The 26,311-nt window shown below is 41.2% G+C and overlaps 1 protein-coding gene across 1 annotated transcript in view; it reads right to left on the bottom strand.

The window, feature by feature from the left end:
• Nucleotides 1–16,121, bottom strand: part of SCRN1 (secernin 1) — a 61,760-nt gene extending 45,639 nt beyond the window's left edge. Inside the window, exon 1 of the mRNA XM_081800346.1 lies at nucleotides 15,938–16,121. The gene's annotated coding sequence lies outside the window, so the exon portion shown is untranslated. The remainder of the gene's footprint in view (nucleotides 1–15,937) is intronic.
• Nucleotides 16,122–26,311: the final 10,190 nt, after the last annotated feature.

Raw genomic sequence — 26,311 nt, 5'->3', positions numbered from 1 at the left:
TGGATAGGATCAGCGGGTTTTTTTGAATAGGCAAGCATTTTTTTAATAAAAGAATACAGGCATCACACTTAATAAGGGTAAGTGTTGTTACAAGAACCTTTAAGTTCGGGTATATACACATACACATGTAAGTGTGTGCATGAACTGGGTTGAGATACAACATCTCTCTTACTGTGGGTCTCATGCAAAAATCTTTAAAAGCAACAGCTTAAAGGGTAGGTCTACTGAATAAGGCTTCTTTGTGATAAATACCAATTAGGATTCTTGCCAAGTTAGCGATCAACTAATAGTTCCCATTCATGAAACACTCCAATTCAACTCCCGTAGATGGTTAAACCGACAGACATTTCCTAAGATGTACTTGCTAAGAATATTTTAAAGTACAATTTTCTGTAACCTGTACTGTATATTTTCTCAAACTGGATTATTTTTCACATTCTATGCTGCTGGAGGACTGGAGGCTGGGAGAAGGATGTGAGTGGCAATTATTAAATCATCAGGTAGCCAGTATTGTTTCTGTGGTGGAGAAAAGGAGTCAGATTATTCACCAGTTGGAATGGTAAGAAAAATTCCTTCTCCCAGCCCCCGCCTCCAGCCACATCTCTGTATAAGCTGCCCGGCTTCCTTTAGATGAGCCCTGTCCAGGAGAAATTTCTGCGATAATGGAAATGTTCTTTGTCTGTGCTGTCCAATACAGTGGCCACTAGCCCGATGGGGCTACTGAGTACTTCAAATAGGGCTAGTGCACATGAGGAGCTGAATTTTTAATTAATTTAAAATTAAAGAGGCAACATTATACTAAGTGAAATAAGCCAACCACACAAAAACAAATACTGTATAATCTCACTTCTTTGAGGCTGCTACAGTAGTCACATTCATAGAGACAGAAAGTAGAAAGGTGGTTGCCAGGGGCCGGGGTGGGGAGGGGGAATGGGCATTGTTGTTTAACGGGGACAGAGTTTCAGCTTTGCAAGCCAAAAAAGTTCTGGAGGTTGGTTGCACAACAATGTGAATATACTTAACAAAACTAAACTGTGTACTTAAAAATTGTCGTTAAGATGATAAATTTATGTTATGTGAATTTCACCACACTTAAAATTTTGTTTTTTAATTAAATAGCCACATATGGCTAGAGGCGGCGGAACCGCAACCCCACAGCTTTAGAGATGGTGCTGTCCGCTGTGGTGACGTCCCCCTACGCTGTTTCTAACCACCACTGTCCTCCTTATCAAGCTGCTTTCAGGAGTCGCGGCTCCTCATGGGAACAAGATGTTCAAGCATCCCTGGGGCTCCCTGCACAGAGGCTGCATCTTCACGCTCTGGCTGGTGACTGCAGGCTGCGTGCAGGCATGCAGGGCTGGAGCATGGTATCCCTGTAACTAGGAGACCTTTTAAAGAATGTCTAGACAAGGAGGGAGGAAGCCGCAAGCGAGAGAAGGTCTTTGTCCTCAAGTCCAGTGAGTTGTTATTGCAGGGCATGAATGCTCTGCGCCTGAGTCAAGCAGGGGTTTTCTTTGCCTGACTGCCAAACCGTCTTGCCCTTTTATCTCCGTGAAGCTCCCGAGGGTCTGTCCCTCATCAGTCACCTTACCCAATAAGAAGAAAGCCTTCAATTGCCTGAGAGGAAGAAAATGACTGTCTCTATAAGCTAGAGGCTTATTAACTGTCTCGCAAGGAACTGTGACAAAGTGCTTTTACTTGCACATAAAAATGAAACCCAAATGTCCAACAAGGCTCCCTTACTCTGCAAGCTCCCAGTTTTACCAAGCGGACTGGGTAAGCTTAAATCCAGGCTGTGTGAATTACCAGCTTCCAGAAAAGCCAGGGAGACATTATTTTATACTATTTATTGATAAATTCATTTAATTATTGACATTCCTGCTGAAGTGAAAACAGGATAAAGGGTAGTCAGTTACGACTTGGTTTTTCTGTCGTAGATCTACTGTTGGGATTGTAAAGAATATATAAGGTGTTTGGGAAAGGAATTATCTACCTAGAAATTGGATGTAAATGCTAACTGAAACCGAAGAAAGGGTCCTCAAAGGGTGCCTGGGTGGCTCAGATGGTTAAGCGTCTGCCTTCAGCTCAGGTCATGATCCCAGGGTCCTGGGATAGAGTCCCGCATCGGGCTCCTGGCTCAGTGGGGAGCCTGCTTCTCCCTCTCCCTCTGCCTCTCCCCCTGCTCATGCTCTCTCTCTCTCTGTATCTCTGTGTGTCAAATGAATAAATAAAATCTTTAAAAAAAAAAGTTTTTAAAAAAAGGGTCCTCAAGCTCTGCCTCAAAGAAAGAAAGATCCTACTAAGTGTTTTGTTGAAAGCTCAAGGTAGTAGAGCATAAGGCTTTGGGAGCCCACAGCCAGGGAATTCCAGTTTCTAATACTCAATGCCTTGAATGAGGAGCTATTTCACAGAAGAAAGACCACACAGGGTAGTAAGTAAGAAAGCAGGCTTTGGAGTCAACCTAGGTTCGAATCTCAGACCCATCACCTTTCCATGGCAGGATAATGATGAGGCTGTGGTGAGGCGAAAATGAGCTGAAACTTGCAAATATGTACCAAGTACTCAGAATACCATCCGGAACACAGTAAGGACTCAGTCCTCAAGAGGATGAGAAAAGGTACGTGAGGAGCGCTGTTCCTTTGTCAAGGTCTGATCTGTTCAGACTTCAGAAATTGGCTTTTTCCTTGACATATCTAAACGCTCTGTCACCTTTTGAAGATTTGGTTCATTGTCACTTGATGTCTTGGCCCCTTCTCTAATTTCAGGGGCAACACCTCCCTGTGACAGTTAACTGCCTTGGTCATCAGCACAGTCTTCAGCTGACACACCTCTGAGCAGCATGAGGTGGGACAGGAGTGGCAGGCTGTATGGTGGTTTGGTTTGGCCCAGAATGTTGTCCTAGGTAGTGTTTTTTAAAATCTGAATTAGCAGCTAGCATTTTTAGATCTAGAGCTTTTTCATAGAAATTCAGATACTTGACTTTAGAAAACTCAAAAGATCTGGCAACACTGCGTCCACATTCCTGCATGACATCAAGACTGGAGCTGAGTAGGGGCTCCTCCCCACAGTCCCCTCCACGCCCTGACACTGAGGCCAAAGACAGTGCCACCTAGCCTCATCCTAGGGCTATTGCTTTTCTCGTTCTTTCTTTTTTCAGTGTTGGGTCAGCTGTACTCATTTACCATGCCTACTTGGCCCTGCAGCCCCGTGTGTACAGAAGCAAGAGAATGATACACTTTAAGACAAACAGACTCTTGCTCGTATCTGACTCCACCCTCCATCTGCAAGAAATAGGCAGGTTATGAACTCTCTGCACCAGAATTTCCACATGTGAAAATGGAACTAATCCCCCATACACAACATAGCACTTGCATTTATGTGAGAGCATATGGAAAGCACCAGGTCCTGTGGCTGTATACAGTGGGCAATTAATAAATGTTTACCTTCCTCCCTCTTACTCACTGGTGATGGTTTGCCATCATTAACACCAATCCCTACTATGGCTCCTCACCCTTTCTCACCAACAGTTTACACCTGGCACATCAGACACATGGTCCAAAGTGTAACTAAAATGTGCATAAAGAATCAAACTGGAGTGATAGAGCCTCCAGATCTTAACCGTCGGTTTACAGAGAATGCAGATGACACCAGAGGGAAGCAATCAGGAAAGTCTAGACTGGGAGAAACTATAGGACAAATCTGATTTCTTCAGTAACAACAACAAAACCTGCAAGGAAAGAAAGATTAAGAGACAAAGTTACTTAAGATATATATCAGCCAACTGAATGGAATTTATTTGGATCCTGATTTAAATAAACGATACAAAACCTTTTAAGACAACTGGGGAAATGTGAACACTGATTGAATATTCGATGATATGGAGGAATTCTTGTTTTAGATATTCTGACATTATGGTTATGTCTGAAAAAAGAGCCCGTATCTTTTAGAGATACATAGTGGAATATTTCCATGTGAAATGATATAATGAAAGTAATCCAGTGTGGGAAGAAACAGTGAAAGTCCAGATGAGACAAGTTTGGCTATGTAATAAAAATGGCTGAAGTTGGGTAATAGGTACACAGTGGTTTAATATACTGTTCTATACTGTATACGCTTCTAATTTTCTATAATAAATAACTTTTTAAAGCAAAGCACACGAGGGGTGCCTGGATGGGTCAGTTGGTTAAGCGTCTGACTTTTGATTTCGGCTCAGGTCATAATCTCAGGGTCCTCTCTCTCTCTCCTCCTCCGAAATTAAAAAATAAATTTTAAAAAAATAAATAAAATAAAATAAAGCACAGCACATGATGAGATGTTCAAATTTCTTTTAAGGTTAGAAATAGCACTGGACTGATCTAATACGGGGAATGTTTTCTTGGAGTTATTACTCGTAACTTGTTTGGGGCTTAGATACCTCTTTGAGGGAGGATTATTGGAGTAGGGGGATGGAAAGGGATCTTACTTTGGTTTGGTATGTTAGTGCAATGGGGAAAAAGGTGAGCCTCTGGTTCCCACTACCCTGCCGTATCTCTTTCCCTCAAGTTTCAAGATACCTGTCTCTGCTCATCAGACTGTAATTCCCATGAAGGCAAGAACTCTTACATAAACCCTTACTTCCCTGGCACCTAGCGCACAGACTGGCACATAATAAGACCCTGAAAAATGTTTGTTGAATAAATGAAGGGGAAGGGACATATCTATATTTTACCTTCAATGAGAGAAAAAGAGCAGGAAAATCTCATTTTGCCAACGGGCTCCCATGCTGTGGTTCCATGCATGGTACTCACATTTGACCACGCATCAAAATCATCTGGAGAGTGTTAAAATGGCAGATTCCTAGGCACACCCTCCTTGTAGATTCTGTTCAGTACATCTAGGCTGAGATTACAGGCAGGAGATTTCTAACAAATGCCCAGGTGATTCTGACGCAGCCAGTTTAGACTGGTATGCAATACCCACAGGTGCAGGTTATTTAACCTCTTTGCTCCTCAAAAGCATTACTCATTTTTTCTGCCTGGCTCTTTGACTGCGGAAATTTGCAGCACACACGTAACAGTACTATGAACCCCCTTAAGGCATCCACCAGCCTCAAAGGCCATCAACTTTCTGCCTTCTTCTTTCTCAATTTTATTTTTAAGGAAACCATTTAATTTTAATCGAATGTTGCTCAATTCAGCAACAGCACTGGCAGCAATACTCTCTGCCTTCAGGACGGAGGGTGAAACCCATCTCTGGTTAACCTGAGAAAGCAGGGTTTCTTTTCCCTAATATGACAAATGGAGGAGTAGGAGGCTATGCTTTCCTGGTCTCTAGCTTTAACACAGGGAAATCAGAGTGCACGATAATCAGGAAGATTTGGATTGTTAATTGTTATTTCAATGTTTTGCATTTTTACTACTTTAAAGAAGTAAAGTTTCATCCAACTCTTTAAAAATGCCTTGAAAAAAAAAAAAAGAGTTCTTCATTGAACAGATCCAAGATTGGGCAACTATCATGACTCCTCTGCCTTGGATAGAAAGTGAGAATTTGAGCCAGAAAAAAAAGAAGAGTTAAATATAATCTCAAGTAGCTGAATATTTCTAAATCAGTAAGACGGCTAAGAAATATCCTCTGTATACTTTTTTCTTAATGATTGAAATGATCGCAAACTTAGTCGTTACTCATTCCAAACATACTATAATAAAGGTTATTAGCTAGAAGAAATGAAAAGAGTGTCTATTTAAAAACTGCAAAACTGGGGTGCCTGGGTGGCTCAGTCAGTTAAGGGTCTGACTCTTGGTTTCGGCTCAGGTCATGATCTCAGGGTCATGAGATCGAGCCCAGTGTTGGGCTCCATGCTGGGCATGGAGTCTGCCTGAGATTCTTTCTCTCAGGGTGCCTGGGTGGCTCAGTCAGTTGGGCATCAGACTCTTGGTTTCAGCTGGCGTTGTGATCTCGGGGTTGTGGGATCGGGCCCCGCGTCAGGCTCTGCACTGGGCACGGAGACTCTCTCTCCCTCTCCCTCTGCCTCTCCTTCTACCCTGCCCCCCATTCTTGCACTCTATCTCTCTCAAATAATAAATAAATAAATCTTAAAAAAAAAAAAAAAGATTCTCTCCCGCTGCCCCTCCCCACCCCGCTCGCAATTTTAAATAAATAAAAATTGTAAAACCAAAATTCCAGGTAATTAATGACTATTCAACTTCATCATAACCCCTGATAATTTAATGGGCCCTGCTGCTTCATTCGCCTCCCCCAAAATACAGCATTTAGATGACAATAAGAATCAAAAAACAAAACACAACAAACATATGATATGTAATTGGCTATCTATACATATCATGGAAAGCTGGAAAATATATAAAACACAGAGTCAACCTGGTGAAATGAGAAGAGGTCACACAAATTAAATATGGTATCATTCAAATTATGTATATTATCTAAATAGATGATGCAAAAAGATCATAAGGAAATGCAACAAAATTTTTAAGAGTGATAGTATCTCTGGGTTGCAGAATCACGGTTTCTTAACCTCCATATATTCAGGCATTTTCAAATTTCCCAAAGCACAGAATTTGTAATGAAAATATTTAAAAAGAAAAAAAAAAGAAAAGGAAGAGTTGCAATCAAAATAATCTATTATCCTAACTCACTACAGGTAATAAATATAGTCTTGCAATAGGGCAGAGACCCGGGAATTGGGGAGAACCGTATAACTCAGTCATGGCAAATGAACTCATGTTTACCTTTGGGCCAAATCTGATTCTGCTTCATTTGCAATATATGGTCACAATGAGAAATATGAATAAGGCCAAATGTCTAACTTAATGATTCATGTCATAAACTAAGGAAATGTAGAGAGAGCTTTCTATATATGGTCAAATGGAATGCTGTACAACAAAATCTGCATTTACTCATAGAATAAGTTAAGTGGTAAATGGTCACTTCACAACAGTATTCTTTTTTTTTTTTTAAGATTTTATTTATTTATTTGAGAGAGAGAGAGAGCACAAGAGGGGGGAGCGGGAGAGGGAGAAGCAGACTCCCTGCTGAGCAGGGAGCCCGACGCGGGACTCGATCCCGGGACTCCAGGATCATGACCTGAGCCGAAGGCAGATGCTTAACCAACTGAGCCACCCAGGCGCCCCACAACAGTATTCTTCAAATCACTCCAGGAATTTCTCTATAATGCAAAATATTCTAATATGATGTTTTCCAACTTATAAATGTCAAAAACTTTTCATGGAAACCCCCACATAACAGTCATTGTAGTTGGCTTTGGTAACACTTCCAATGGATTTGTATGTACTAAATGGCAAGAGAATCCTATACTATTTGAAAAACAGTAGTGCAGATATACATGGCCCATTATTTAGTTAGCGTACATTCAAGGTTGGGACACATGTGAATTTAAGGACCATCTGCAAAAACTCCACCACACCCAGTGGTCTGTCCATCACTCTGGGGTATTTAAAATATGGTATCACTTACAAGAATACTCAGGGCTGCAAGATTGGCAACCATCATGACTCCTCTACCTTGGATAGAAAGTGAGAATTTGAGCCGGAAAAAAGAAGAGGCTTTTTAGGGATTTTATTAGAGTGAAGGAAAGAAGAGAGATTAGTTGAATGGCATCCATTTCTCATGCATATAACAATTTTTTTTAATTGCAGCAAAGAGTAGATAAATAGCACAAGCAAGATTAATTTTCCACTCAAGCTTGCCAAATTAGAAAAATATAGTCATATCAAGTTCATTGTAAGGAAGATGTTTTCCAATATGTGGCAGGTTGGAAGACATTTTCCATCTTTCACAGTAACACAAAGAAAGCAAACGACTTGCATCACATTAATGATATAGGTTAGACTGTGCAGTTAAGTTAATCTCTCTAAGAGGTTACATTATAGCTTCTTAAGAAAGGATCAGGCAGGCCCCAATTCCATGTACAGTTGCTCCACTTACTAAATTCTTCATCTATAAAGTGTAGCCATGATGTCCACCACGAACTATTATGGGGATTAAATGAGATAATATATATAGCATATACAGAATACAGAAACACTCAAGTCTTGCTCCTTTAACTTGTTCTAAAAAAAAACAAAGTTCTTGAGACATAATGATAATGGAGATAAAGGAAGAATGTGTTTGAGGTAGGCAGGTACGTGGCTAGCTGCCAAAAGCATTCTCTGTGGGAAGGATCTGGAAGCTACCAAGCAAGCCACATCTAGGGCCCTTTCATTTCCTTCTGTTCTCATTTCTGACATTGCTGCCATGGTGTCCACTAATTTGGCAAGGTTGCTTTGAATTATGACCTTCCTATTCCCACCATCTGCTTTCATCTCCCATCTAAATAATGCATTGTCTATTCTGATCTTTTCCCACAAATGTGATTTGATACGTACCTGTTAACTCTGCAAACCGGGATTTCAAAAACTCTTCTCAATCATTCTTAAAATGTTGATTCACATTCTGTCCCTGTAAAAAAATTGGCTAACTATTCATTTCCTACAGAAGAAATAAAGTAGTAAGACTTAAATCTTGCTGGTAACCAGAGGATAACTTTATTACGTCAAGCAAAATTCGACTTAAAAACTACTTGGTAAATACCCATTAATGCTAGAGCCATTTGCTGTGTTTTTCCATTAGAAAATGTATCCCATTTTATTATCAAAATAAACCTGTATTCATATATGTGAATATATGCATGTATATATGTATATACATATATGTATGTGTATTCATACATTTATGTAAATATAACTATATACAAAAGGGGGGAGAAAGAGAGAAAAGAACCTTGAAGGATTAATGGATTAATATCTAACTGAGAATTGGCAGTGAAAGTAAGGATGGGATACAGAGACAGAAGCTTTAAATTTTACTTTATCTAGTTATGTCATTTTAAATTTATAGCAAGCTCATATTACTTTATTGGGTTTTTAATTATTTAAAAAATCCGATTCCTTTAGTGCTTAAGAAAGACATTTTAAGACATTTTATTTAATTCTTTTAGGTCACGAGGGCACTTCTAAGTGCAATTTTAAAAATACACTAAGGTTTTACTTCGAGAGGAGAAAAAGATATTCAGAGGAGCCTCTGATCACTACCTTACTTTAATAGAATTTTTAAGAAGTCAGATCAATTACCAATACGTATTTTGAGCCCCTAACCACCTACAAGCACCTGTTCAACCCAAGAGAAAATGGAACTAAAACGGTGTTTTCAAGGTCTTTACCACCTAGAAGAGGTGCTCATGAACACAACCAAGAGAGAAGGGCAGCAACCCAACTTAAAATAATGATTGGAAATGCTTATAGGAGCTTTCAAGGATATGTAGCTCACCTTAGGGGAGTATATTAAGCACTGGGAGATTTAGGCTAACTATTAAGAACAGAAGAAGGGAACATTAACCTGTCTCTGCTTCAGGTGAAGCTCAAGCTGGTTAGCCCTCAGCCCCCTCCCCTCCCAGTCACCCTGACTGAGTGACCTGACATTCCATCCAGTTCAGCTCACCACCATCCTAAACATGGGGAGCTTCTAGAAGAGGGTGTGATTAATGCCTACGTCACTCTTGCTTTCTTGGATGGCAGGTTGCTCCTCCGTCCCAAAGGAAATGGGACATGTGATCTTAGCCATCTCTTTCACTACAAGAGCTTTGTAACCATCCTTAAGAGTTGCTGAGAAGACCATTCCATATAAGGCCCAGACTGGGGGTAAGGATGACAGTGAGGGTAGAAGAGACCCACAGAATGATGGGAGAGGATGTGCCTATCCCTGGTACAGGGCAGGAACAAAGTGCTAGAGGGTTGTGGCTCATCTACCTCAGAGACAAAGCAAGTACAGATCCTACCTCACCCCCAATAACTGTCTTTTACATTTCTTGGCTCTTCCATCCATTTCTTTCCCAAGTTCCATTGAACTTTTTAAAAACTTGGCAATATGTTTCCAGAGTCTCTCTGGACCTATGATCCAAAAATGATCCTGGCTTTATAGATTCATTTGACGGGAGTAACTAAAATAATTAAAATCACAAAATCTTACATTATTATACATAATAATGTAAAATATGTAAAATCTTACAATCCTACATATTACTATTATTGTTAAGAGTATGAAGCATTCACTATGTGCTTAGTAACATGCTAAGCAATATATATAAATCTATATAATATATAAATAATACAATAATTTAATCCTTATAATAACCACATCACAAAGGTATTATTATTCCCCCCTTTTTAAAAGATTTTATTCATTTATTTGAGAGAGAGAGAGCACGTGCATGAGCGGGGAGAGGTGCAGAGGGAAAGGGAGAAGCAGGCTCCCTGCTGAGTGCGGAGCCCAACACAGGACTGGATCCCAGAACCCTGAGATAGTGACCTGAGCCCGCTTAACTGACTGAGCTACCCAGGAGACGCTTATTATCCCCTTTTCAAAGATGAGAAAATTGAGATCAAGAGTGGTTAAGTCTTATCCGGAGTCATATAACAAGAAAGTAGGAGAAAGAGAACCCAGACTCCAGAATGCCCTAACCATCCCAACTCTACCTGCCATCCAGAGGCAGGAAGCATGTCTGTTGGTGTGAGCTTCTAAGCCCCTCAATAGAGTTCTGTAGTTTTCTTTATAGGGCTTCTGCCCATTTTCTGATAAGTTTACTAGAGAGAGATGTACAACTCCTCAATGAAGAAAACTGTAAGGCTTTATGGGGACATAGAAGATCTGAAGGGCAGGGAGAGATGACTGTGCTTTGCTGGGAAGATCCAATGCTATATGGAGGTGTCAGTCTTCCCTACAGTAATCCATGGAGTCACTAGGCAGCAATCAATCTTGGATACAACCTGACCAAAAATGATCCTGAAGCTCATCTAGAAAGGATGTGGGACAAGCCAAGAAGTTTCATAAATGAAAACTAATGAGGAAAAAGTAGCCCTGCATGGTATTAAACCATGTTATGAAGTTTCAGTAATTACAACACTTCAATACTGACACAAGAATAGACAGATTAACAGAGTAGACACTACTGAAATATACCCATATAATGTAGGAAATTAGTGTATGATGAAGGCTGAATTTGAAGGCAAGGTGAAAGGATGTCTTGAACAATAAATGTTGTTGGGATAATTAACTATTTGGGATGAGGAAAGCAGGGGAGAAATCTGTGCAGATCCCCAACTCACTCTTAATCCCCCCCAAAATATTATTACTCAAAATTTTTAATTTTTAGAACACATATTGGTAGAACCACAGGAAGGCTGGTCTTTTTGTTGTTGTTGTCCTCGTATGCACATGTGTAGAAGTAAAAGTGATCTCAGGGTGTAGTGTTGTAATAAAGCAATATAAATTCTAATAAACCCTTATGTTTTAATATGCCATATCTCCTTCCACGGAAATCACCTAACAAGTTGGTGGACAGCTCTTGTTCATCCCATTTTAAAAAGAAGGAGACTGAGAAGTATCTTGACGAATGACTTGCTCAAGGTCACACCCTTAATTAGAGGCAGAACCAGAGCTTGGACCCTGAATGAGATGTGTTCATCTCATTTTGATGTGTTAGATATATTTGTGAGACCAGACATCTCAGACTTGGAAGTTACTTTCCAGTTGTGTCCATGTTGCCTTTCCACCACTCTGGTTCCTGTCCCACCACCACAACCTCTGCCAACCACAATTCCATTGACTTCAAACCCTGGATAACTGCACAATCTGCTTCTTCCACCTCAGAAGTCTCATAACTCAGCAGCCCTAGCACACTTCATACTCATGCTCTCCAACTACCAAGGGTCCCTGAGCACTCCCTCCTGGTAGTCCTTCTCCATCCACTCTGTCTCCCTCCAGCTTCTATTCAAGTGTCTCTCTCCTTACACACCCAGTTCTGTGCACAGTACCACACACCTCAACCAACCCCCACTCTCTGTTAATGATCTAGACCGATACAGTCTAATGAAAGATAGATGCAAACCATATCATGTAATCTTATGTTTTCTAGGAGCCACATCTAAAAAAATAAAGAGAAACTGGTGAAACTATTGTTAATAATATATTCTATGCAAACTGAATATATCTAAAATATTACTTCAATATATAATCAATACACAAATTATTAATGAGGTATTTTAAATTCTTTTTTTTCATACAAATTTTGAAATCTGGGGGTAGTTCACACATCTCAGTTGGACTAGCCACATTTCAAGTGCTCAAGAGCCACATGTGGGTAGTGGCTACTGGCTATTGAATTGGACAGCACAGACGTAGGCTCTCATTCCAATGAAAATGGCCCCAAACTTTCCTAAGGACTGATTATTGCTGGATGAAGAGATCATGGGTGACTTTCTAAAAATAACTTTGGATTATTGTTCTCCAACAAACACAAATTGCACATGGGTAAGTATTTCCAAACCTTGTGATTTTAAATATCTTTGGCATATCAGGGGAATTTAAGTGAATGAATCTTCACATTCATGTCCTAATGCAAGTTCTTTTTTATTTTTTATTTTTTTTCAAGTTCTTTTTAAACAGCATGTGTGGCATCATCATCAGTCTTCCCTTGCACATAATCATCCATACCTAGCTCCCATCCGCTTCACCATTGCAAATTATTCTTCTATTCCCTGCAACCTGCGCACCTTCTCCTTTTACAGATCATTGGGCTGAAGAAATGGAATGCCCAGAAGAAATATTTTGTATCCTCACCACTTCTGCGCAAATATTAACCCATGCACACTTTCCAGTTTGGCTTTAGTAGATCTGTGGTTACTGGTATATGACCAAGAGAATTCAAATTAAATTCTAGAAAAAGCCTCTCTATCCAGTGCTGCTTCAAAGTTATTTTATTTATTTTTATTTTTTTTAAGATTTTATTTATTTATTCATGAGAGATAGAGAGAGAGGCAGAGGGAGAGGGAGAAGCAAGCTCCCCGCGGAGCAGGGAGCCCGATGCGGACTCGATCCCAGGGTCCTGGGATCGAGCCCCACGTCGGGCTCCCTGCTCAGCGGGAAGCCTGCTTGTCCCTCTCCCACTCCCCCTGCTTGTGTTCCCTCTCTCATTTTAAAATCTTAAGAAAAAAAAAAATAGGTTCCTTGTTTACCTTTTACTTATAATTCGACATACTCAAAAGCTATTACATATCCCACTTGGTTTCTTTTAAAAAGAAATTGACCTAATGATTCTCCACAAACACAAGCCACCCATTTTTTAATCAAAGAATGTGTTTTTCACCTTAAAGAATATGACTAAAATTATGTTTTTGGTGCTTAAACATAGAAGCAGTCTAGTCACTGGAAAATGTGGATATGCGGTGCACACAGTTTAAGAAGTTAAATGGTTTGGGGGCGCCTGGGTGGCTCAGCCGGTTAAGCGTCTGCTTTTGGGTCCTGGGATCCAGTCCCGCATCTCATCAGGCTCCCTGCTCAACGGGGGGCATGCTTCTCACTCTCCCTCTGCTATTCCCTCTGCTTGTGCACGCTCTCTCTCTCTCTCTCAAATAAATAAATTAGTTAAATCTTTAAAAAGAAGTTAAATGGTTCTGAATTTGGAAACTAAGATGTAGTCACTTACTTTAAATACCCATTGATTTTTAAATTCATGTTACAGTTTGCTTTTGAATTGCTCTGGTTGCCATCCTCATAATGACAGGTTTGTCCCTTTTACCCAGGCTGTGAAAGGTAGCATATGGAACCCTGACCTGGGCAGTTACGAGACCCGGACTTCGATCCTCACTGCCAGTTGCCAACCAGCTATATGACCTTGAGTGCAGCCCAGTCACCCGGCTGGATTCAGCCTCCCAGGCTGTAAAAAGGGGGTTGACAGCAGAGTGCTTCCAGCTCGCCATTCCTGACCATAGCACTTATCATCCTCTATTCCATTATCCCTGAAACACTTGCCTCCTCATGCATCTCCCCCTTCCTAAATGAGAAGATGGCCGGCAGACAGCAGCAAAACCAGAAAGAAAGGCTGTTAAAAAAAAAAAATCCTAAAATGAGTCACCTTTCAAGAATTTATCATTCTCTGATGCCTGGGTGCTTGATCATGGAGCTGTATCAGTTCTTCCATTGAAACTTGCTCTAAGAACCTGGTATTTGTTATGTACTATTCTCAGGTGAAGTTTACACTAGACACTCATTTTTTTTTTTAATTTTATTTATTTATTTGACAGACAGAGACACAGCGAGAGAGGGAACACAAGCAGGGGGAGGGGGAGAGGGAGAAGCAGGCTTCCCGCGGAGCAGGGAGCCCGATGATGCGTGGCTCGATCCCAGGACCCCGGGATCATGACCTGAGCTGAAGGCAAACGCTTAAGGACTGAGCCACCCAGGCGCCCCGACAATCATTTCTTTTAAGAGCCACTCGTAGGTATAAAATAAACAGAAGTTATGCATCAAACAGACACAAGCAGCCACATAAATCATCCTTAGTGGAGCCTGGAGAAAATCAGACCAAAATCACAGAGAATTCTAATTAGGTCTTACACCAGCTTTCAATAAATTAGAGAAGATAATTACAGCTCCCCAAACTTCCCACTTCACCTCCCCACGACCCTACTGCCCCCTAAAATCTAGCCTGTTGCAAGAACCACTCCCTACCTCTTAGGACCAGCGGCAGCAACACCCAGGACAGCCTTCCTGCTGTCGATTTCCTCACCAAGGCTTAAGTCAGGGGGCAGCTGATGTTAGCTGTGGTTTGTACGGCTTCCGCCTGGCCTGGTTTTTTTCATGCTGCCATTTTGAATTAACATAGGTTTCCTCTGCAACCCATGGCATCTTCTGGTCAGGCTTGGAACACAGTTGGCGCGCACACACACACACACACACACACACACACACACACACACACCAGGGAAGCTGGACACAAGTGTAATTCGAGACAATCACAAGTCAGAATTAAATAGCAAATCCAGAAAGCCCATATGTAAAACCCTACCAACTCAGTTTTGAGTCAGAGCGAATGACGGCTTCCTTAGATGCACTTGGGTTTAATGTAGATTTTAAAGCCCTAAATCCGAGTTCTCATCAATTCCCTAAAAGTTCAAGCTTCCCCCCTGTTTTGCAGACCACACTAGTCTCAGACCTCAGCAGTGATGACGCCAAATAATCAGCGCCCGGACATTCAAGCGAACCGAGGACTGAAGTGCATAATCATAGGAGAAATGCACGAGTACCTTCTACCAGTAAGTGTCCTGGCGCCATGGCGTACCTGTCCTGACCCCCCACACACACACACCCAAGAACCTCCCCGAGTGTGGCTGGGGGCGGGGAGGGGGGGGTGTTGTGTCAAGTCCTGCAGCCCGCATAGATGACAGCAACAGCCCTTAGGGGAGGGCAGTCCCCTGGACAGGATTCGCGATCGCAAACCGGATGGACGTAGGCGCAGAGCCAGGTCAAGGACAGCGGGCCCCACCAGGCAGCCATGTTCGCGCTACCCGGGTGACAGGTGCGCTAACTCCCGGCAAGGTGTCAGGCCCACTCCACCACCAGCGCTGCCACCACCGAGCGAGCTGCGAACCCCGGGAGCAGCCCGAGAGGTGGCGGGGTTGGGAGAGGGGCACAGGCACACACGCCAGCGGGGCAGCAACTTGGCTACCAGGAAATGGAAACACAGGAAAAGCACCCGGAGGTCAGGGCAAAGGATGGGGTTGGGGTGTACAGCGGGGAGACGGGCTCAAACCAGGCGGCAGTGCCCGCGCCCCGGGGTGGGGCGTCCCTCTCCTGCGCCCCTTCAACCTACTAGCCCGAGTCACCCCCACCCAGGCCGAAGCCACCTCTCCCCCGTTCCCCCAGAGACCCCAGTCTGCCCTAGCCACCACCCGCCGGGTTTCGGCCCGGGGTAGCGCTACCCGCGGGTTCGGAGGGACAGGGGTTGGCAACGAGGCACAGGGGACGGCGATGGCGGACGCGGCTGAAACGCTCGGGGAGAAGCGGCTGCGGACGCGCCGCGCTCCCAGCCGTGCCCGCCGCGGCTCACCTGCGGGGCGGCGGGCTCCGGGCTCGGCTCTGCGGTGCTGATGCTGCGGCCGCCGAGGGTGCGGGTGCTGCCGCGGCGACGATTACTGCGGCGACATCGGTGGCTGCAGCTGCAGTGGCGGAGGCGACCGTCGGGAGCTTCCCCCTCCCCAGACTCCCGGCGCTCGGGCCCGCCGCCCCCCACGAACAGCTGGCCCGGCTCACGTGACCGCGGGGCCCACCCCCGCCTCCCCCACCCGGGCCCCGGGGCCGCGCCGCACCCTCAGCGTCTGGGCGCTGGGGCTGCAGCGCCGCCCTCGGCCTGGTAGGGGACGGCGCCTGGGAGCAGGCGAGCGGCCGAGAGGACGACTGTCGCCGCGGAAAGTAGCTCCCTCTTGGCTCGATTTTTAGTTCTTGGTCACGGCCGGGATTGCGGCTCTCTTGAAAGGGAGAGCTCGGCCTTTACGGAGCCGGGCCCCACTTCCTCCACTCGCACTCCCGAACTCCGCAGTAGGCTTGCCACGTGCGGGCCTCGGTGCCTAAGCAAAATTTCCCCACGGAAAATTGGACTTGACTCACAAGTCCAAGCCGACTCCCTGGTTTTAAAGGTGCTGTCCTGCGCCATGTTGCTAAGCGAGACCCTATGCTGAGTTCATGTGGACATCGAAGCCCAAAGAGGTTAAGAAACTCGCCCAAGGTCACACAGCAAATAGCAAAGCCAAGATTCCATACCTGGGTTAATAAATCCACAGACAGGTGACAGGTGTGTTGATGCTGGCATCGAGGTCATTGGTCAGGACATGACCATCCATCTGTTACCAGATCACAGACTCTACCTCTTACAAATTGACGAAAAGACCAACTCAAAGGATATGAAGAGATAGTTCACAAGAAAACAAACGCAATACCGCTCAGGCACATGAAAAGATATTCAGGCTCACTTAGCTGCAAATAAAATATACAAGGAAGCATTTTCCATCTATAAGATTAGCAAAAGTAAAAAAGTTTTTATAACCTCCACGGGAGACAATTTTGCAGTATGTCCTCCAACAACAAATACATATATAGTCTTTGATCCAAGGATTCCACTTCTGTAATTTATCCTACGGATATCCTGATAGAGGTGTGAAGTGATATGAGTACAAGGTCATCCATTGCTACATTATTTGTGCTAGCAAAGACTGGAAGCAAATGTCCATCAATAAAGGACTGTTAAATATATTACAGCACATCAATACAATGGAATGCTATCCAGCTATAAAAGTTTAAAAATGGGGAAGATCTATCTCTATGTACTGATATGAAAGATTTCCAACCCATATTAAGGGAGATGAGAGGACAGAACCATGTGCACAATACTGTGTGTGTTATCATTTGTGGGGGAAAAATATGACCGTACTCATATTTGCAAATGCATGGGATATCTTCAGAAGAATACAGAAGAAACTGTAATAATAGATGCCACCCGAAAGGAGAATTGGGAAACAGAATTCAGGGGAGGCAAGGAGGCTTTTTTTTTTTTTTTCATGTCTTTTGAATGTTATCCCTGTGCTTGTGGTTTGCCACATGAGTGAATGGATAGTGGGAGAAGGATGAGGGAATCAGTGGAATACTGCAGAATGGAGCAGTGGTCATACACTCTTGGAGCACAAAAGGACCTTATTGTGCAAATAGTCCAACCATGGAAACCGCCCTTTTACTTTTAACCTATTTCTCTCTTTATGTTAGCATAGGTTTTGGGTTTTTTTTAAAGACAATATAATTGGGTCCTGCTTTTCATTCAGACACTTTCTGCCTTTTAATTAGAGTGTTTAGGTCAGCATCTCTTAACATTTGGCAATGTCTGGAGATATTTTTGGTTGTCAAAATGGCAGAGGTGGGGGAGGTCTCTACTGGTATCCAGTGCACAGAGGCCAGGGATGCTATTAACACCCTAGGATACAAAGCACAACCTCCCACACCAGGAATTATCTGGCCCTAAATGTCAATAGTACTGAGGTTGAGAAACTCTGGCTCAAACCATTGATATTTAATGGAATTATCAAGATGGTGGGTTATAAATTAACATCTTGCTACTTCCATTTGTTCCATCTGTTCTTTGTTTCTCTCTCTCTTTTTTTTTCCCCCCGCTTTTTACTTGCCTTCTTTTGAAGAACGGAGGGTTTTTTTAGTATTCCATTTTATATCCATCATGGGTTTATTAATCATACTGTGTGTTTTACTTTCGATAACTCTAGGATTTACAATATGCACTTAAACCTATCACTGTCTACCTTCAAATAATATAATTTCAGGTATAATACAAAACACTGTCAACAGCATCCTTCAAAGCCCCACCCCTCCTCACCTTCAATGTCATTGCTGTCATTTATTGGAGGTGCAGTTTGATGGTAGTGAACTCTCTCCAGTTTTGTTTGAAAAAGTCATTACATCTCTTTCATTTTTGAAACATTTTCATTGGGTATATGATTTTTGGCTGAGAGGTTTTTTTCTCTCAGCACTTTAAAGGTACCATTCTGTTATCATAAAACATTGTCACAAGACTTGCAAAGTTTCTGAAGAAAAGTCTGTGTTTGATTATCTTTCTTCCTCTGTATATAATCTATCCTTTTCCCCTCCTATGACTGCTTTTAAGAGTTTTCTCTTTCACACAGGCTCTGGGGGAAAAAAAAAACAGGCTTTGAGCAATAGGATTATGATGTACCTTAGTCTGTTTTTTTTTTTTTTTTATTGTGTTTATCCCACTAGGGTTCATTAAGCTTCTTGATCTGTAGGTTTATAGTTTTCATCAAATTAGGAAAATTTCGGGCCATTATTTCTACACATATTTTACACACTGTACACTGCCCCTCCCAAATTCAGGACTCCAATTATATGTATATATACTTATATATATACTTATATATATATATATAAGACCACTTGATATTGTCCTACAGGTCACTAAGTTTCTGTTCTATGCCCCCAACCTCCATCAGTCTTTTTTCTCTCTGTGCTTTATTTTGAGTATTTTATTTTAAATAGTTAGTATTTCTTCGAGTTCACTTATCTTTTCTTCTGCAGGCTCTAATCTACTATTAATACCATCAGTGATTTTTTTTTTAAGATTTTATTTATTTGAGAGACAGAGAGAGAGCACAAGTAGGCAGAGCGGCAGACAGAAGGAGAGGGAGAAGCAGACTCCCCACTGAGCAGGGAGCCCGATGTGGGGCTCGATCCCAAGACCCTGGGATCATGACCTTTGCCAAAGGCAGATGCTTAACTGACTGAGTCACCCAGGCACCCCAACCATCAGTAAAATTTTTATATTGGATATTTTATTTTTCATCCCTTGGAGTTCTATTTGGTTCTTTTTATTTATATCATTCATTTATCTCATATATATTTTCCTTTAAGTCTCTGATCATACTTATATTTTAATAGCTGTTTTAAATTACCTTATGCTAATTCCATCACCTGTCAGTTTTTAATCTATTTGTATGTATTGATTTATCTCCTGCCTCTTTGTGTCTCTTGCAATTATTCATTGGATGCCAGACTTTGTGAATTTTATGTTGTTGAGTAATGGGGTTTTTTTGTATTCCGTTAAAGGTTGTTGGACTTTGTTCAGGCAATCAGTTATTTAAGGATCAGGTTGGCCCATTTAAGGCTTGTTTATAAACTTTAGGACAGGTCTAGTGTAGCTTTAATTCTACGGCTACTTTAGCCCTTCTACTAAGGTATGACTCCCATAGGGGCTCTAATAAATGTTCCATGAAATCCATAAGTTGATCCTGGCTGGTAGAAATGTGAACAAGTCCCAGTTTTGCTTGAGCTCTGGAAAGTTTTGGGTGCCCAGCTCCCAACAGTTATTCTTTCCTCAACCTTGTGGAGATTCATCATCTGCATGCATAGACTGGTATTCAATCAATGACTAAAATGCAAATGTCTGAATTTCTTTTCCATTTAGTTTTCTGCAGAACTCTGACCCACAAACTCCAACTGCTTGGACCTTCCTGAACTCTGATCTGTTTCTTCAACCCCACAAGACAACTGGGCTCTGTTTTGTTTCCCTTCTCTTTGCCGTTTATGGTTCAGGAATTGCCTCCAAGCCAAAGCTGAGGTAATTGTAGGTCTCATCTCATTTGTCTCCTTTCTCTTGAGAAACAATCCTGTTCTGCCTGCTCTCCAATGTCTGACCCAAGTTGTCTTGTGTATTTTGCCCAGTTTTCCAGTTGCTTACAATAGGACGGCAAGTCTCATAGCAATTTTCCTTCATGGGCAGACGTGGAAGGCTAGGAACACTGATCTTAGTGCCTGTAAGGAACCAAATGTACTGATATAGAACCAACTAGGCCCATTATTTTATGAACTACAAATGCATAGTTTACTTACAGAAGTTCTTCAACATGCCTAATTTAGCAAGAGACATTTATGGAACACCTGTACCAGAAATTGCATTTTTGCTACAAAGATGTAAAAAGCATATCATAGCCTCTTCTCTCAGAAGTCAGAGGCAAGCAAGGAAATTAATTAAGTATAAAGGTAATATATGCATATATTCCATGTTCCTGTCAGGGTAACCTAAGAGCTATGCACAGATAAATATGTTGATCTAGCATACTGGGAAATGTGAACCAGTGTGAAAGATGGTCATAAATGAGGGTTATCCAAAGAGACCATTTAAAGAAATTATTGATGACAATGTTGCCTTTTCTTCTAACTGGAGTTATTGTCTAAAGAACCCTACCCTGGGCAATGATTTTGAGGAGCCGAAATACATGTGTAATTGAGAAATCTTTAACACATTACTCATGGAGGTATTTTCCACTTAGTGCTTCTTTTAGTGTATAATTGTAGCAGGAAGAAAAAGATCTGTCACTGGGCAGATCTCATGGGGATGAACAACAGACAGTATTATGTGAACGAGACACTCACAAATGGGTAAGAAAGCCTGTGTAATTGCTTTGTATGTAATCTTGTGAGACCCACAGAAAGAAGCTGAGAGAAAAGCCATGGGAAAATGAGAAAGAAAAGCAGTAGTTAAGATTAGTCAGCCACCTGCTTTAATCCTATGACAACCATCTTTAAGAGGTTAGTTTTCTGAATTTGGTTGCCATAGAAACAAACCTTTAGAATGCCGTTAAATCAATTTACAGAATTATTGCCCATATTGAGTATAGGCAACACCAAGAGATTTTAAGTATTAAAATCTATTTTTAAATTATTTTTAGAATTTAAATAATCCAATCAAGCCTTTTTAATACGTAATTTAGATAGCCATAAATTGTATTTTGGCAAAAGGTACAAAATCCTATTTATTATAATCAGGTGATGGGTTTTTAAGTTCAATTATTCAAATGTGTCATTTCAATGAATGGCTCCTATTTAATTTGAAATAACAGTTCGTAAATGTTCTGGACCTGGTTTTAAGAACAAATGATTATGTATGTTTCACACTCATTGCTGTACCTCTAGGAGTCATTCATGGGTTTAGTCAACTGTACAGGTAATTTAAAGGAGAATTGCTGAGACCTTGTCTTGTGATCATCAAAGAACAGACTAGAGGATTCTATGATCAGACTGGGAGTTTCAACCTAATTCTGTCTTGCTGATGTTTTCCTAGTTTATGTGTGTGGAAAAGGTCCGAGCTTGTTTTTCATATTCTAGTGACACCTGAGGCCACCTTTTAATAGGTGAAGCTGATCCAGAATTATAGAAGTTGAGCCTCCTATATCTGCAATTTTAATACCGCTGATCACTTGAGATAATATAGGACTTTAAACAGAAGTTATTATTTTCCAACCTTCCAAGAACTAAATAAAGTCTGGCTAAATTGCTGTAGAAATTTGGGGTTCAATTAAAGGAAGACTTCCTTCATGCTTTCAGTGATTAAACAATGATTTGAGAGATTGAGAGAATGTATAAAATTTCTGATTCCAGAGGAAGAGTATTTTGTTTTGGACATGCTTCTATTTTCCATGAAAGAGCAGAAAATTGGTATCACTTTGTTTCCTGTTGGATTAATTACCTGGCTTTCAGAGAATTGGGAATAATCTAGGTATATGGAGATGTTTTAGTTGTTAAATTCCTAATTATTCTTCACTCTCCTTTCCATTGATTTTCTACTATTCAGTCATAAACCAAGCTCTAGGTTTTTACTATTATTACATCCCTTATACCATTGATTCCAGCTCTTACATGTGCAAAAGATTTGACTTTTTGTGTACACAGAGTGATTTATTCCGTGGAGTTGGAATCTGGGTCTGGTTCATTTTGATTTTCAAAAAACACCTATCATATTTTTGAAACAAAAATTAAAAGCAGAAATGTTTTACTGTATGAATTTCTCAGATAATCAATTTCTTTTTACTATGAATATAAAGAAAGAATTGAGCTTTAGGAATTATTAGGAAATTTCTAGAGTAGGCAAATAGATAAAGTAGTTTGGTAGTTGTTTAGGGAGTTGGGGAAAAGGGCGGATTGACCACTAATAGGTATGGGGATTTCTTTTCGATAAGAAAAATGTTTTTGTTTTGTTTTTTTTTTAAGATTTTATTTATTATTTGACAGAGAGAGACACAGCAAGAGAGGGAACACAAGCAGGGGGAGTGGGAGAGGGAGAAGCAGGCTTCCCGCAGAGCAGGGAGCCCGATGTGGGGCTCGATCCAGGACCCTGGGATCATGACCTGAGCAGAAAGCAGATGCTTAACGACTGAGCCACCCAGGCGCCCCAATAAGAAGAATATTCTAAAATTGTAATGGGGGCGCCTGGGTGGCTCAGTCGGTAAGTGTCCAACTCTTGATCTCAACTCAGGTCTTTATCTCAGGGTTGTTGAGTTCAAGCCCTGAGTTGGGCTCCACACTGGGCATGCAGCCTACTTAAAAAAAAATATGTAAAATTAATTGTGATGGTTGTATAACTCTGTGAGTATACTAAAATTTATTGAACTGGGCGCCTGGGTGGCTCAGTTGCTTAAGTGACTGCCTTCGGCTCAGGTCATGATCCTGGAGTCCCAGAATCGAGTCCTGCATCGGGCTCCCTGCTCAGCAGGGAGTCTGCTCCTCCCTCTGACCCTCCCCCCTTTCATGTGCTCTCTCTCTCTCATTCTCTCTCTCAAATAAATAAATAAAATCTTTAAAAATAAATAAATAAAAATAAAATTTATTGAACTGTACAATTATTGTATTAAATACTAATTTAATTTTTTAAAAGTACCCTACCTAAAAAAAAAAAAAAAAAAGACAACCACTGGACATTGCCCAGCTTAGAAGAAATAGGTCAATGATAAAGAGTGAATACTTTTGAAGAATTATTGCCGTAGTAATAAAATGTTAGGGAAAAGGAACCCAAGGAGCAGAGTTGATTTACTGTTCAGTCATAATGTCAGTAAGAATCAATTAACTTTAGTAGACTGCTTAATTTTCTTAAAAATTATGATACAAAACAGAAAACCTTGAATACTAATGCATGTGGCAAGAAAAAAAAGGCACGTGACATTTTGTAAAAGATTATATACCTTATAAAATTTAGCCAAAACAATGCATGGAAAAACAGGAGAGAACAATTATGTTGCAGGGAAATTTGACAATTCAAGTGGGGATTTCATAGAAAGATCCTTTTTCTTCTTCCCTATTTTCCTGCAAGTAAAATGTTTCTTATTTTATAGAAAATTTCCTGTATTTATAGTAGTCCTCTTCTTATTCTACGCAAGTATATTACCCATTTAATTTAATTTAGCTCGTAACTTAAGAGCTACTTAAAAAAAATCTAGAATGTCTCGGGGCGCTTGGGTGGCTCAGTCGTTAAGCATCTGCCTTCGGCTCAGGTCATGATCCCAGGGTCCTGGGATTGAACCCCGCATCGGGCTCCCTGCTCCGCGGGAAGCCTGCTTCTCCCTCTCCCACTCCCCCTGCTTGTGTTCCCTCTCTCGCTGTGTCTCTCTCTGTCAAATAAATAAATAAAATCTTAAAAAAAAAAAAATCTAGAATGTCTCAAGCAAAATGTGTTCTGCACAAAATAGCTGCTCAACAATTCAAGGAGATATGATCATAATAGGAAAAAAACCACTAGTATGTGGTTGAATGTTATAATATCCTAGTCTCCTGCCTGGAGGTAAAATTATAATCAGTTATATTAACATAAGATACACTCTGGCAGAGTAAGCCTAACAAATGAATGAGAAAGTGCTCTACGAAATTGGAATTAAGGTCTAAAGGGTCTCCCTACCCTTACTTCATTCTTTATAGTAATGAGAACTGTCCCTCAATGCCTCAGTTCACATCGTGTGTGGCATTGTCTCTACTGCAACTGTTTACTGGGAAGGAAATTACTTTTATCCTATGGCCGTGTGGAAATTTAAATTAAAGAAATGACTTGTAAATTCCCAGAAATCCCCAAGTGGGATATAATTTAGCTGTTACTACAGACCAAGGGGACAGCATTCACTTTACTCTAGATTTTTAGAGTAAAACCTCAGCAAACATCTCATGCAGTTTGTGTTTAGATCATAAAATAAAATCAATGTTAGTCTAGCTCCTAGGCACTTAGATTGGCTTTGTAAATTATGGGCTGACTCACACTCACTGAAGTCATCTATTTTATGCCAGAGGTTCTATTAGCAGCACAGGACCACAGAGCACTGATAAACAAAAGAATCCATGGAGACTGTGCTAGGTGTTGCAGATCTCCGGACTCTTCCAAATGTTTGTATCTGTTTCTTTTCCTTAACAATAACCTATGTATATCAAAATGAGTCACTTAATCTCCTTGGTAAACCAAAGTTGAAGGGATTAAAAAAATTATTGTTGGTTTTACATGGAGAGCTACTAGGAAATTTTCCCTAAATTGTAAGTGAAACATAGAAATGTAGGCAAAGTACAGAAAGATTCTAAATTGACCAAATGGAAGTTTAACTGCATGGTAAAGATAAGTCTTCAGAGAGGGGAAATGATGTACTACAGAGAGCATGTCAATGACGATCTTCGATACAAAACTGCATACATACATTCATTATGTATGTATATACACAGCACATAGTTTATACACTATACACACATACATACATATACATATATTTATGTTTTTAGGAGAATAGTTTTATTTTTTCCTAAATCTCTTCTTTTTTTAAAGATTTTATTTATTTATTTGACAGAGAGAGAGACAGTGAGAGAGGGAACACAAGCAGGGGGAGTGGGAGAAGGAGAAGCAGGCTTCCCATTGAGCAGGGAGCCCAATGTGGGACTCGATCCCAGGACCCCGGGATCATGACCTGAGCCGAAGGCAGACGCTTAATGACTGAGCCACCCAGTCACCCCTATTTTTTCCTAAATCTCTTGACCATATATTCTTCTCAAGGGATAGGCTATAGATAATTCTGAAAAAATAATATAGAACAATAATTTTGGGAAAGTCTGGGACTCTCTTCTCTCTTCTAGTAGGAAAGATGTTCACAAAAACATATTTACTGATGATCTAACTTTTTGCTGTAAGAATTCAGAGTCATAAAAAAATTTCTAGCTCTAGGGAAAATACTATCTCCACACAACTTATCCTTTTGACTGTATATTCAGTTTTAGGCACAATTAGTTGCCCCAATGACCAACACTTTACAAAAGACAAAAAGACTAGTAAGAGAAAAATATAGGAGACTGTATATTCAAGGGCAGGGAAATAGTTAATTTTCTCTCAAATTAAGATTTCTTAGACCACCTGCATCAGTATCATCCAGGAAGGGGGTTAAAATTCAGATTCTTGGGCCCAATCCAAGAATTAATCAGAATCTCTGGGGAAAGGGTTCAGGAATCTGCATTTTTAACACATATCCCATGCAATTCTGGTGTACACTAAATTTGAGTGACTGCTACATTTCTGCAACATTTAGGAACCAAAGCATACCTCTCCTTGTATTTGAGGTTGGAACTATGAAACCAAGATTTGTAAGGGTCTTTCTCTGCTGTCAACCTGGAGCTGGAGGTAGAAGAGGCAGGGCTGAAAGCAAAGGCAAAACACTATTTTTTTTTCAAGATTTTTTTATTTTAGAGCAAGAGAGTGAGAGCACAGGGTGGGGGTGGGGAGGAAGAGGGAGAGAGAGAATCTCAAGCAGACTCCCCACTGAGCACGGAGCCCCAAGACCCACGGCTTGATCCCACGACCCAGAGATCTTGATCTGAGCGGAAATCAAGTCTGACTTAAGCCACCCTGAGCCCGAAGGCAAAATAATTTTTTTTTTTTAAGATTTTATTTGTCAGAGAGAGAGAGAGAGCACAAGCAGGGGGAGCAGCAGGCGGAGCAGGGGAGGTAGAAGTAGGCTCCCTGCCGAGCAAGAAGCCCGATGTGGGACTCGATCCCAGGATCCTGGGATCATAACCCGAGCCAAAGGCAGCTGCTTAACCAACTGAGTCACCCAGGCATCCC

This window comes from Leptonychotes weddellii, chromosome 12 (genome assembly GCF_054177405.1).
Source record: "Leptonychotes weddellii isolate Sample4059 chromosome 12, ASM5417740v2, whole genome shotgun sequence".
Lineage (NCBI taxonomy): Eukaryota > Metazoa > Chordata > Mammalia > Carnivora > Phocidae > Leptonychotes > Leptonychotes weddellii.
This window is presented reverse-complemented; position numbering and strand designations above follow the sequence as displayed.